This window comes from Brienomyrus brachyistius, unplaced genomic scaffold, assembly GCF_023856365.1.
Source record: "Brienomyrus brachyistius isolate T26 unplaced genomic scaffold, BBRACH_0.4 scaffold33, whole genome shotgun sequence".
NCBI lineage: Eukaryota > Metazoa > Chordata > Actinopteri > Osteoglossiformes > Mormyridae > Brienomyrus > Brienomyrus brachyistius.
Window position 1 is genome coordinate 2,678,353 of NW_026042308.1, and position 13,409 is coordinate 2,691,761.

Genomic DNA, 13,409 nt, shown 5'->3' on the forward strand with positions numbered 1-13,409 from the left:
CATTTGCATAATTCGGCAGATTCATTTCTAAATTGACTTTAGTCTCCCTGTAGCACAAGGATCAACATGATGGTAAAGTTAGGATACAGCCAGTGTTTAACTACTGACATTTGTGAACATAACTACGCATTCCACCACCACAGACAATAATCACATTCCGTTATTTGTTATATAATTTTACTCTTCTTTTTAAGGTCACGGAACCATTTGAGCTGGTGGGGATGGACCTGATAGGGCAATTGGTGACAACAACACAGGACCATAAATATATATGTGTCCTTGTGGATTATTTTACCAAGTGGTCACAAACCTACCCGCTAAAATCCAAATGTGCAGAGGACGTCACCACATGCATTTTGAAATTTGTTTATCAGTTTGGGGCTCCGAAAAGAATCCTGACTGACCAAGGAAGGGAATTCGTCAATGCGGTTGTCATGCCCGGCTCGTCCGCTCCTCCTGTGTGCCACGCCCCCTGCTTACCCACGTGTGTTTCCCGAATTGTACCCAGCTGTTTCCGTTTGCTGTCATTCAGTCTTGTGTATTTAAGTCCTGGTCTCCCCAGTTTGCTTTGTCTGTCATTGATGTTTCCTGATGTCTGATGTCCCTTGCCCCGATTCCCACGAATAAACCCCCGTTTTCCCGTATCCCGCTTGCCTGCCTGCTCCTTACCCGCACGATCGCCCGTCAGCTACACCCTGGATCGTGACAGAATGACAGACCTCAAAAAGAAGCGGAGAGGGAGGAAGAGAGTCCCGCAGGAGACGATCCGTCTCGGCGCCTGCTCGCTCTCCAGGCTTTGGCTGTCGACAGGGGACGAGAGGGAGGTACCCGCCCTACCTCCAGCCCGGAGGCTGACCACACGCGACCCCGATCCCGTGTGGAAGTACTGGTTCTCCAGTGAGGACGAGGACGAGGAGCCCTTCCTCTACCCTTACCCGGAGCCGGAGGCCTTTCTTCCGCCGTCCGTTTTTACGGACGTCGCGCCGCCTCCCGCCACCGCTAGGCGCCAGCGAAGGAGAAGGAAACCGGCGATCGCCGGTACAGAGGACCTCCCTCCGTTGCTGCCGGCGGACCCCGCTCCCGAGCAGCCGCCATTGCCGGCGGACCCCGCTCCCGAGCAGCCGCCATTGCCGGCGGACCCCGCTCCCGTACAGCCGCCATTGCCGGCGGACCCCGCTTCCGTGCAGCCGCCGCCGCCTGCGCAGCCGCCTTCGCTGCCCCCTTCGCCTGCTGCAGCTCCCGGGCTGGCGCCCCCTCTGCAGCCACCTGCAGCTCCCGGGCAGGCACCCCCACTGCAGCAACCTGCAGCTCCCGGGCAGGCGCCCCCACTGCAGCAACCTGCAGCTCCCGGGCAGGCGCCCCCACTGCAGCAACCTGCAGCTCCCGGGCAGGCGCCCCCACTGCAGCCCGCTCCAAGTCCTGACCGCGCTCCTGTTCCTGACCGCGCTCCTGTTCCTGTCCAGGCGCCCCCACTGCAGCAACCTGCAGCTCCCGGGCCGGCGCCCCCACAGCCTGACCATGTTCCTGTCCAGGCGCCCCCTCTGCAGCCACCTGCAGCTCCCGGGCCGGCGCCCCCACAGCCTGACCATGTTCCTGTCCAGGCGCCCCCTCTGCAGCCACCTGCAGCTCCCGGGCCGGCGCCCCCTCTGCAGCCACCTGCAGCTCCCGGGCCGGCGCCCCCACTGCAGCCACCTGCAGCTCCCGGGCCGGCGCCCCCACTGCAGCCACCTGCAGCTCCTGACCGCGCTCCAAGTCCTGACCGCGCTCCAAGTCCTGACCGCGCTCCAAGTCCTGACCGCGCTCCTGTCCCTTCTCCCCCTGTGACTGTTTCTCCCTCGCCCCGGCGAACTCGACCCCGACCTGGGGTCATGTCTGTGTCCCGTAAAGGGAGGGGACACAGACGCAGGGCTGGGGTCCCGCCCGCCCTGCCCCCTGGCTCGCCCTGCCTCGCCTGCGCTGGGGCTCGGATGGCGCCCGCGGGTCCTGGCCCTCCGGGTCGGCTGTCGCCTGCGGGTCCCTCTCCGGTGCCTCGTCGCCCTGCCTCGCTCCCCCCTCCGGTGCCTGGTCGGTCGCCTGCGGGGCCCCTACCTTCGGCCCGTCGGAGGACGTCGCCGCCTGCAGCGGCTCCCCCCCTCACCTTGCCTTCGCCCTGGCCCCTTCCAGCTCCCTCGTCCCCTTCCCCGGTGCTCCCTCCTGCTCCCTCCCTGGCCCCTCCGCGGGTCCCTCGCCCTGTCTCCTCTGCCCCTCCGTGGTCCCCTCCGGCTCCGGCCTCCCGGCCGCCTGCGGCCCCTCCGGCTGCCTCCCGTCTTTAGTCTCCCTGTAGCACAAGGATCAACATGATGGTAAAGTTAGGATACAGCCAGTGTTTAACTACTGACATTTGTGAACATAACTACGCATTCCACCACCACAGACAATAATCACATTCCGTTATTTGTTATATAATTTTACTCTTCTTTTTAAGGTCACGGAACCATTTGAGCTGGTGGGGATGGACCTGATAGGGCAATTGGTGACAACAACACAGGACCATAAATATATATGTGTCCTTGTGGATTATTTTACCAAGTGGTCACAAACCTACCCGCTAAAATCCAAATGTGCAGAGGACGTCACCACATGCATTTTGAAATTTGTTTATCAGTTTGGGGCTCCGAAAAGAATCCTGACTGACCAAGGAAGGGAATTCGTCAATGCGGTTGTCATGCCCGGCTCGTCCGCTCCTCCTGTGTGCCACGCCCCCTGCTTACCCACGTGTGTTTCCCGAATTGTACCCAGCTGTTTCCGTTTGCTGTCATTCAGTCTTGTGTATTTAAGTCCTGGTCTCCCCAGTTTGCTTTGTCTGTCATTGATGTTTCCTGATGTCTGATGTCCCTTGCCCCGATTCCCACGAATAAACCCCCGTTTTCCCGTATCCCGCTTGCCTGCCTGCTCCTTACCCGCACGATCGCCCGTCAGCTACACCCTGGATCGTGACAGCGGTAAATTGGATTGATCAAATAAGTGACTTTAATGGATAGAGAATATAATACTTAAATTGCAAACACATTCCTTATTATACTGTCTGTACACTTTTTTAGCTTTATTACATATTAATCTTTATTAACAGATCAACAAGCGAGTCTGCACAAAACTGTCAATTGAACGAAGTTTATGCTCTCCTTATCATCCGCAAACCAATGGCTTGGTGGAGCGGATGAATGGGACTATCCAAAGGTTGGGAAAATGCATCTTACTAGTTTTTACCTTTGTGACTTCAAGTGTTGTTTATGAGTAACATGAATTGTCATTATTAAGGTATTCCAAAATATTTTCAGGAAGCATTGGTTTCAAACATTAGCTGATATTTTTTGCTTTTGATTTAACAAAAACTCTTTCTTGTTTTGCCAAATACTTTTTCAGAACTTTAAGCAAATTAGTGGGTGAGAGACCAGATACGTGGGACGTATATCTGGATGCAATTATGTTTGGATTGCGTACAAAAAAACAAATCACAACTAAGTTCTCACCGTACTTCCTCATGTTTGGAGGCCCGCTACCCTTCTGAGGTACCAGAACAATACCAGGTTAGGCTATAAATGTTAATACATTTTCAATTCATTATAATTAATTATTTGTCACATAGCTCAGCTGATGTGTTCTGAGACTGTCTATATATGCAAAGTCCATTATTAAATAACAACCCAAACTGTCCCAACTATTTGGTTTATAGGTGGACAATGCAGTGGAGCAAAGTACTGGTGAGGAGATAGTGGCAGAGGGAGTGAGACGGCTGGATGAGTTAAAAAATGCCATCCATGAAAATATTGAAAAGGCACAAGATTCTGCGAAGAGGCTGAAGTCTGGTGCACAAAGGCACCATTTCAAAGTTGGTGACCGGGTGTGGAGGCAGAATATAAGGAGCCAGCAGAGGAAAGGTGGCAAGCTGGATGCCAACTTTGTAGGACCTTATATAATTACAAAAATACAAGGCAAGAATGCCAGTCTGCTGGGGGAGAAGGGTGCAGTTTTCCATAAAGTTAATATGGATCATCTAAAACTGGCCAAAGAGGAGACACCTCGTATCCCTCACAAGATTGACATAAAAGGTCTGTCCACCACACCAGCAAGCCAAATCTCTGCTCCATTTCATGCAGCCTCTCTTGACTTGACTACAGTTTAACGGTGCATTCTGTAGAGGACGGTGCATTCTGTAGAGGACGGTGCATTCTGTAGAGGACGGTGCATTCTGTAGAGGATGGTGCATTCTGTAGAGGATGGTACATTCTGTAGAGGACGGTGCATTCTGTAGAGGATGGTGCATTCTGTAGAGGACGGTGCATTCTGTAGAGGATGGTACATTCTGTAGAGGATGGTGCATTCTGTAGAGGATGGTACATTCTGTAGAGGACGGTGCATTCTGTAGAGGACGGTGCATTCTGTAGAGGATGGTACATTCTGTAGAGGATGGTGCATTCTGTAGAGGATGGTGCATTCTGTAGAGGACGGTGCATTCTGTAGAGGATGGTACATTCTGTAGAGGATGGTACATTCTGTAGCCTTTGCTTTCTCTCCCTTCATCTGGGCATTATACGTTTTACCAAAACTCTTTCAAATGCTCAAGGATTGCTTGATACCATCAGAATCTTCCTGATATGATTGCCTTCAAAATGCACTGTCCACTGAGTCACTGTTACATGTCTTTAGTACATATATAACTTAATAAAACTTGTTTGGGTTGAAAAGTGTTACTTCGGTATAAAATAAAGCAGCATTCTTGGTGTTTCTTACGCAGGTCATGTACCCCCATGAGAATCGGCCCCTTTATTTGGATCCTTTGGGAGAGTCTCCAGTTAAAATGAGGAAATGCTTAGAATCGACAAGGTACTTTCTGCTGTAACATTTTCTCCATAATAATAATAATTATTATTCATGTAATAACATATGATAAAATCGACTGGCCTAAATTTGGTGTTCAAGGGCATTCCTGCTCAGCAAAGGCTGCAGTCTTCCTAGGTGGACCTGCAGTACCCTCCCTCACAAACTTCAGAAAGGCAGCACATCCTGTGGAGTCTTGGCTTTGAAAGTAAGTATTGAATAGTTGTTTCCATGGGCACTTTGTACCGAAATGGTACTTGACGTTGGAGTACTTAAGTGTTTGTACTAAAACACTAGATCTTGTCCTGAAAGTCTGATTTGAATAAAATCTTTTCCAGTTTGCTGAGAGCATTTTGAAAGGGGAGGACATTAATATCAGTACTGACCAAAAGGCAGCTGAGAAGCTGAGGCTGGTTATTGCCATGACTCTCATCCGAGAATCTGGTACGTGATCAGCGAGACTCTTCTTCTGAACTGTGTTCCTTATTAAAAGGACAGTATAAAACCCCGTACCTGTTATGTACAGGATGTTTAACCTTACACCACATTTGTTTGTATATGTGTCGTGGTTTTTTCTCCTTCCCCGCCAAATCAGAAGTCAGAGGGCCGCTTGTGCAGTATCCAGAATTCAGTCTTTATTGCAACAATGAAGTTACAACCAAGGCTGGACACGTAAAGTGTGTCCAGTACTGTTTTACACCAATTTTTATATAAGTTCTTATCATTTAACAATATCTCGTCACTTAAGCATCATCATTCCTTCAGCCAATCACAATCATTGTTTCAATCCACACCACTAGGTGATAAGTTTGTCCATCATTTCTTTTACTGTTTGGTCCCTCAGCCGAACATAATGGTGGTGCGACCATCTCCACTTGGTTTTTTAAAATGCTCAGCTATGAATTTCTGGTGAACTCAGGCGAATCCCTTCCTTCAGTAGTAAACCTAGGCAGTTTCAGCCTTTTACACATTGTCTAACTAAAAGGTTGATAATATATTTGTCCTATAACATAGTGATAAAATATACACTAATAAAAGTGAATATTCATAGATTCAGGACTAACATAAAGTAGCTAACAGAATCTCAGAATAACAAAAGGTGCAAATACATACACAATTGATTACATTGTGCTGATTACATTATAATGTTTATATTGTAATGATTACATCATGGATATTTGGCATACTTTTTAATAATATCATAATACTTGTGTTCTACGTTATATAGTACTAAATAATATTCCATATATGTTATTGATGTATTTACTAAACTGAAGTGTTTGCTTTCTTTACAGTCTCAGCAACCTCTGCCATTTTTGTGGGTTGAAGGAGTCTGGCAAACTATGGGTAATTTCTAAAATATTGCAATACATTAGTGATAACCGTACTTATAAGGTTCATTTCTTTGATAATAATATAGTAAAACAAAAGGTATTGCTTTTCTTTTCATGGGTGTGGATTGAGTATTCAGGGGTCAGTAGCTGCTGGTTCTAGCTCTAGGAGCAGAACGCTAACTTGACGTACGTGTCTAGTGTTTGTCATTATTATTAGCAAATTTCTGCTTCTGTTTTGTGTAATGGTGTATACATTTATCAAGTTGGTGGCTGCCTTTTTAAACCATAAGCAATACTGAGTGGATCTGGGCATTTATAAAGCATCTCACTGTGCTCTTTCCTCTTAGATTTGCTGAATCATTTATTTTTATTATTTTTTTTCCCTTTTGGAGAGAAACTTTGTCTTTCAGTTAAAAATGTACAGGCAAATGGATTTAACTTAATCAGTCAGGCTGCTGTTTGGATGAAAAGGGTGTTTTGCTAGATAACACATATCAGACTTATAAAACACACTTATGTTCTTATAACACAGATAAGAAATTCACTATTTCTCAAGTGAGTGCAAATGAGTTTCCAGCTGTAACCTGCACAAGTAATTTGACACTGGACACTGACTCCAACAGGAGTCACTGAGAGAGTATTTACCTGTCAGATAGTCAGTGAGGATATGAGGGCAGATAGTGAACCAGCTGGTATTGGTGTTTGCAAAATGTTTACAGCCATTAAGTTAAGCAGTTATATCAATGGCCTGTCATCCTTATTCTGCTCATCTGTTTTTTCTATTTACTGATGTTTTAGGACATCAACTGCTATTATATGTAGACAGCAATCTTCCCTGAATTTCCTATTATGATTACATTAATTGCTATGAATATTAAATGTGAAAAGTGTAAACTATACTACACTGGAAACACTCTCCCTTCCCTGTAGATCTGCTGTGATGTTTGCAGCAGATGGTACCACCATGACTGCGTGCAGAATCCTCCTGTTGATCAGGACTATATTTGTCCAGCATGGGCATAAGGAATTATCAGTTTATTAGTTTTGTGTTTCATGTAGGATTATTTATTTATTTATTTATTTATTTATTTATTTGACAATGTGACTAATTTAGCTTATTTATTTGCTTATTGCTTTTATTTTAATCATATTGCCTTACTTGTTTGTTTTCTAATATTATTATTATCCATAATAAATTTGTTTTTGATGTTAAGCCTTTAGTTTGTAGTCATTGTTCGAATTGTTAATTGTATTATTAAAGTTATTAAAGTTTCTATGCCTTCACAAATAATTTGCCTATAGAATCTCAGATGATATCTATAGGAAAACTTTAATGATTAAATGAATAATTACAACTAGAACATTAAGTTCCTACATTATATCCCATTTCATGCCCACTTGACATCAGCAAGGTCTGTTTCATAATCTGTGTAAGTACAGTGCATTATATGTGTTGCCATGAGACAACATATTCATTTTTTGGCATTCAAAATCATTGGCGTTCAAACTGTAATTTTAACTACAAATCATGATGCAAACTTGGTACCAAAACATACATGGCAGGTTGTTACATTACGTGTGTGGATGGGGGGCGAGGAAGCAACTCCAGGAGCCAGGAATCTAGATAGGCAGATTTATTTAGGGGGGGACGAAAAGGATCGGGGAGACAGCAACAAACATCAATGACGGAATATCGGGAAACTGACTTGAACGCAGACTGAAATACATAAGACAAGCCAAAAAGAAGAGGAAACAAGGGGGGCACAATCAGGGAAGCACACGTGGATGATCAGGGGGCGTGGCACACACGAGGACTGGACGTGCAGGTCATGACACAAGTTTAGCAACTGATATTTACATTACCTGAAAAAGGGATCCTGACATAAAGGAGCCATCTGTATCTGTCTAACTCTGGGTCACTCCATAAAACATCATGATTCAGGGGAACCTAAGTAATTTAAAATTTGATGTCCATTTTCCTTCAGAATTCAAAGTAGGTGCAATTCCCAGCAGGTGCCCTGCCGTGAATGGCACCCCCCGTATCTCTGTCTCTGGTGATTAGATCCCAAAATGCTTCAAGAATTCAAAGGGGGTGAAATTCATGGCAGGTCCCCTAAAGTTGTTATCTTAGCAGATAGATTTGAAAAGGGTGCATAGCCTTATGCTAAAGGACACACCCCCTTCCACCCCTGCATGTTCCTGTCAGTTCACCTCCTCCTAATATGCTTTTCATAAACCTGCACAATAGAACAAGATCAATAAACAGAGCGAACTTTGTAAGGTACTAATAGCACAGGTACTGAGCCAGTTTCTTAAATACGAAACAAGTAAGCTACCGTAAAATGCGCCCCCCCCCCCCCCCCCACGCGCGCGCTGCACGTGATATGGCATTCATGAAATTAAGTAATTATTATCTATTTCTTTAAATATGTCGCTTACTAGCAGCATTTCGTGATAGAATCAAAGGGGAGATTGGAAATGAATTTCCTGCCAGGTTAGGCGTCATAAAGATAAATATCTTTTTTGTTTAGGTATTTCGGATCACTGTCCCAGAACACTCTCTTCATTGTGGAGAAAGATAATTACTAGATATGTATAGGGAATAATATTGTGTAATTTGCTTTGATTCTTAAAGCGAAGGACTTCCTTGTTCTCAAACTAGTAAACTGATGACGAGACAAATAAATCACCTACGTTCTCGTTCGGAGCTCATCGTTTACATGTTACAGTTTATCAGTTTTATATGGGTTAAATGCAGCCTTCGTGAAGTGGGACAGTGGTCTTCTAAATGTGCAAACGCAATTTAATATTTCTGTTCAATCAATTTAAAAAATTATAAAGATGGAGGCAACTTTGCCTATGGTACAATGTATGCAATGTATGAAAAGATCTTTACTGCAGATACTACTATGACTCTGCAGATTTGTTTTTTTATTTTAACCTATGTCGCCTCACCTTGTGGCTGGCAAATCTGTCTGTCACTTTTTGGTGGTCAACTCTCTCGAGCATCTCCTTCTCAACTGACATCACAGCCAGGTGCTGGAGTCTGCTTTGACCCATGGTCCTTCTCAGCCAGGTATGGAGCCGACGCAAGACACTGAAAGATCTCTCACAGCTACAGCTGCTAACTGGGATTGTTAGGGCAACCTGAATAACAGTTTTCAGTGTGGGGAAGATCTTCTTATCCAGAAGTTTGTATAATGTTAACATATCTGGAATGGCACCAGCCTCACTCTGGAGCTTCAAAAAGTTTTTGGCAACTGCAACTTCCTCTAACTGAAGTTCAATATGGTAATGCAGTGCCAGGGCTGACAAATGAGGCTCAGACAAGAATTGGTTTGAGGTTGGACTACACGCCTGAATCCCATTAAGCAATTCCTGACTAACACCAGAAAAACGCTTCTCAAGTTCAGAGATCATTCTGTCCAGACAAGGAAACAACAATTTCCTTTTAAGCTCTTCTGACACAGAAGAGCCACAGACTTCACTGCCTGCCCCACAGGTTGACTCAACAGCGAATCCATCCATTTTCTTTCGTTTCTGCCTCTGTCCAGAAGACTGCTCCAAAACAGCTACCTGGTTTGCCTCACACAAAGCCTTTGTCCTTGCATGAATATCAGTAGCAGTGGCATCACTGCGCTTCTGCTTCAGAGTCTCAACCACCGCATCTTTGTATGTCTGTGCCTGGGCAATATCTATGGTCTCCTTTTGTAGGTATCTGTGTAAACATGCGGTTACAGACAGTAGATCCTTGAAAACAATCAGCAAATACACTGAGGAGAATTTACTGAGTTTTGCCTTTAATCCCACCGCAATAGGTGTGTTGATAGTGGAGAGGCACTCAATTATGGCATGAAAGTTGTTAAGCACAGCTGTTACTGAACGAACCTGGCATGCCCAGCGTGTGTTTGACAGTTGCACAAGCCAACTGTTCTGTCTTTCCATCTCTGGCCTCATCAGCCATAATGGCATACATCTGTGATTCCGTCATCTCATGAACAATAGCTGCAGTTACCTCTTGTGAACAACATTCAATCATCTCATTCTGACTACTACAAGAGATGTATGTTGTGTTTGATGGGGGTGTGTACCTCTGCAAGAATGGATCAAACTTTTCCAAAAGTTTTATGCACTCACGGAAATTCCCTTTATTGTCACTCTCTTCTGTTTCATCATGACCTCTAAATGATATTCCTTGCTTCCCCAAAAAGAAGGTCACTGCCACAATACGTTCTAGGTACTCCCTTCTTTCACTTACTTCTGCGGCACTTGCTGCCTCTATCTGTTCCACAATATTGCCTTGTGACAGACTTGCTTTGTAGCTGTTCCAACAAACTACACTGTCCTTGTGTGACTGAGTGGATTCATGTTTTTGAAACTTGCTCAGTGCCTTTTGCCAATTACTGACTCCATCGTTCACTAATGTGTCATACCTAAGACTTTTGCCAAAGACTCGACAAGCGTAGCAGAAAGCAGCATTTTTTTTGGAAGAATATTCTAACCATTTAAAGCTTTTGAACCAGTTTTCTTGGAAGGATCTTTTTTGTGTGCCAAACTGAGTGAGAGGGTACTGGGACAGTTTTAACTGTTTAGGACCAGTAATCTTATCCCCCAAATCAAGAGCCATATCTTGAACATCTTTGGATTGCTGACTGGAACTCTGCCCTGTCTGTCTCTCCTCATCTCTTTCCCTGGTTGGTTCTTTCTGCCTCTCCTCATCTTGTTCCCTGGTCTGCTTTCTCAGAGTCTCTCCCTGTTCTTCGCCTCCTTGTGTAATGAGATTAACCAAACAGTAAATCATATCGATAAATAGGAAAATGTAATGAAGGTGTCCTGTTTACATTTCAGAATGAAGTCTAATGATATAAGATCATGATTCTCAAACTGTGGTACCTGGTACGTGAGCTCTCCATTGTGGTACTTGGAGGAAAGTTATAAGCATTTTTTGAAAAGAAAAATACTTCAAACACGTACAATTCAATCAAAAAGGTACAAATCTTTGAATTAAAATACCTAAAGTATACTAAATTCATATTTCGAATATACTAAGCATTGTCTTCCCTTTTCTTCTTGTTTCAATGTCAGCCTGCTAAATTTTCATGTTCTTAGGATGCTCATTCTGACTTAGTGCAAATGTGAGGGGCACGTACTGCGGCAGTCATACAGACTAGATGGTCCAAAAGTTGACCTACCTACTATTGGCTGAGGTTTTGTAGATTTGTGGCTGAACCACAGAAAAATATATCATTAATTTTATTCTGCCCAATTAATGATAATAATGTTATGTTGGAATATTGTTAAAGAGGCAAAAACTGCTTCAACACAGTTTGTTTTGCAGATTCTGTATAGCAGCTTTAATATAGAGAGAACACAACTTCCAGATTGTATGAGTAAAATTAGGATCTTTTTCTGTCAATTTAACAGTTTCTGTTTTGCCTGTCACTGACTATTCCCTGTTTGTTTTCTTACCTGGTTCTTCCTGACCTTGTACTTTCTCCTCACTGTCTGCTCTTTCCTCTCTCCCTCTTTGAACTGACAATCATACACAAATAGATTGTATTCAATTAGATAAAGAAATTACATTAATATAAAAAATACTATTAACATCACTAATAAAAAAACTCTTCTCTCAGTGTACTTTCAATCAAAAGGCAAATAACCAAACCACGTGTACATTTAATAAAATATATGACTATTTAAACACTGATCCAACATTATTTTTTATTGACAGATCATGATCTTCTACTTTTACCTGAATGCCCGTCCTTTTTTTGAAAAAAACTTCCTTATATCCATTATGAACCTGGCTGTCTTTCTGTGCAAAATACACACACACACACCAGAAGTTATAAAGTTAATGGGCATCCAGTCAGTTAGCTACCTTAGGTTTAATATTTGGAACATGAAAAAATAACCAGCTTTTCTCGTTCCATTTCAAAGAGGACTGGTAAAACGGTTGGCAATTTAAGTTTGTAGATTTAGGATATATGAATTTCAATGGGAGCAACAGGACGGTCAAAATGTTGCTGATTTTCCTACAGAATAGGGCAGATTGTAGAGTAGCAAACATCATCAGAAAACGTGTTTTCAACACTGCAGTTTACCTGTGAAGGTAATGTTTTTCAGCTAATAAGAGACATGGTCAGACTCCTACTACCTAACTATATAAAGAAAGAGTTACTGAAGGTTAAATGCAGCTAACATGTCCTGTTTTAAGCCAAGTACTCACACCACTGCTGCAATGGGTCTCAGCCACCATTGCTCTGGCAGGAGCGCTGGAGCCAGTCAGAGTAGCGGAGAGTGAAGCTGGAACGAACCATTTTTCGGGGCTGGGGGGGGTATCAATACTAGTTATTAAAATATTACATCTGAATGCTTTTTTATATTTTAATACTGTATCACATAAACAGCATGAACTGTCAAAAAAAGTTAGAAATCTTTAGAAATCCTTGGGGGTGCTTTTATTCATTTCGGGGGTACTGAAGCAGCCCCCAATAATGGGCTAAAATCGCCCCTGGGCAGGACCCTGTTAACCCTAATCCAGGCAAAGTTACAGGGTCCTCTCTGTTTCTCTTCATAGGGGTCTTTGCAGACATCCAGACATGAGCTTGTTTTGCTCAGTGAGTAACACCATGGCCCCACAATTACGGAGCTGTGAGTTCAGTTCTGACCCTGACAAAAAATCAGTATAATGTTGCAAGTTTTCTGTGTTCACTAGTTTCCATCAACAGACTGTGTGAACTGTGACTGTGTGTATACTACTCTGGGTACCTTGGGTCCTGTTGTAAGCTCCCAGCACAGCAGTTCCCTGTACTGGAGAAGCAGTAATGGAATATGAATGGGAATCTACAGTAGATGTACTGTTTACAGTGAAATGTAGTTCAGAAAAAGAGAGAATGTCAACCTTGAGAGGATCACTTACCTCAGCAGTGACATTCATGTCTCTCGTGCCTCTTCCTATCATGTCAGTAGATGGATTGGGACAGCATGGGGATCATGTAGTCGCTGGAATGGGGTCTGTGGCACTCCTGATATTTTTGTAAGACGGTGAAGGTCTTTAGACTCCTGGTGCTCCTTATTTTGCTGTGTGGCTGCTAGACATGGACGTTATCCAGTGACCAGAGATGAAGACTGGACTCCTTTGGTACTGTGTCTCTTCGGAGAATCCTTGGGTACCACTGGTTTGACTTCGTGTCAAATGAGTGGTTGCTCAGGGAG

The 13,409-nt window shown here is 44.0% G+C and overlaps 1 long non-coding RNA gene across 2 annotated transcripts; it reads left to right on the plus strand.

Annotated features, from left to right (window-relative positions):
- The first annotated feature begins 384 nt into the window (after window positions 1-384).
- LOC125721455 (uncharacterized) lies at window positions 385-3,509 on the plus strand. Of its 2 annotated transcripts, none has more exons than XR_007385756.1 (3): window positions 385-428; window positions 3,110-3,216; window positions 3,403-3,509. It is a non-coding gene; the product is annotated as an uncharacterized LOC125721455 (long non-coding RNA). The 2 variants fall into 2 exon arrangements; XR_007385755.1 differs by lacking the exon at window positions 385-428 and adding an exon at window positions 2,655-2,698.
- Window positions 3,510-13,409: the final 9,900 nt, after the last annotated feature.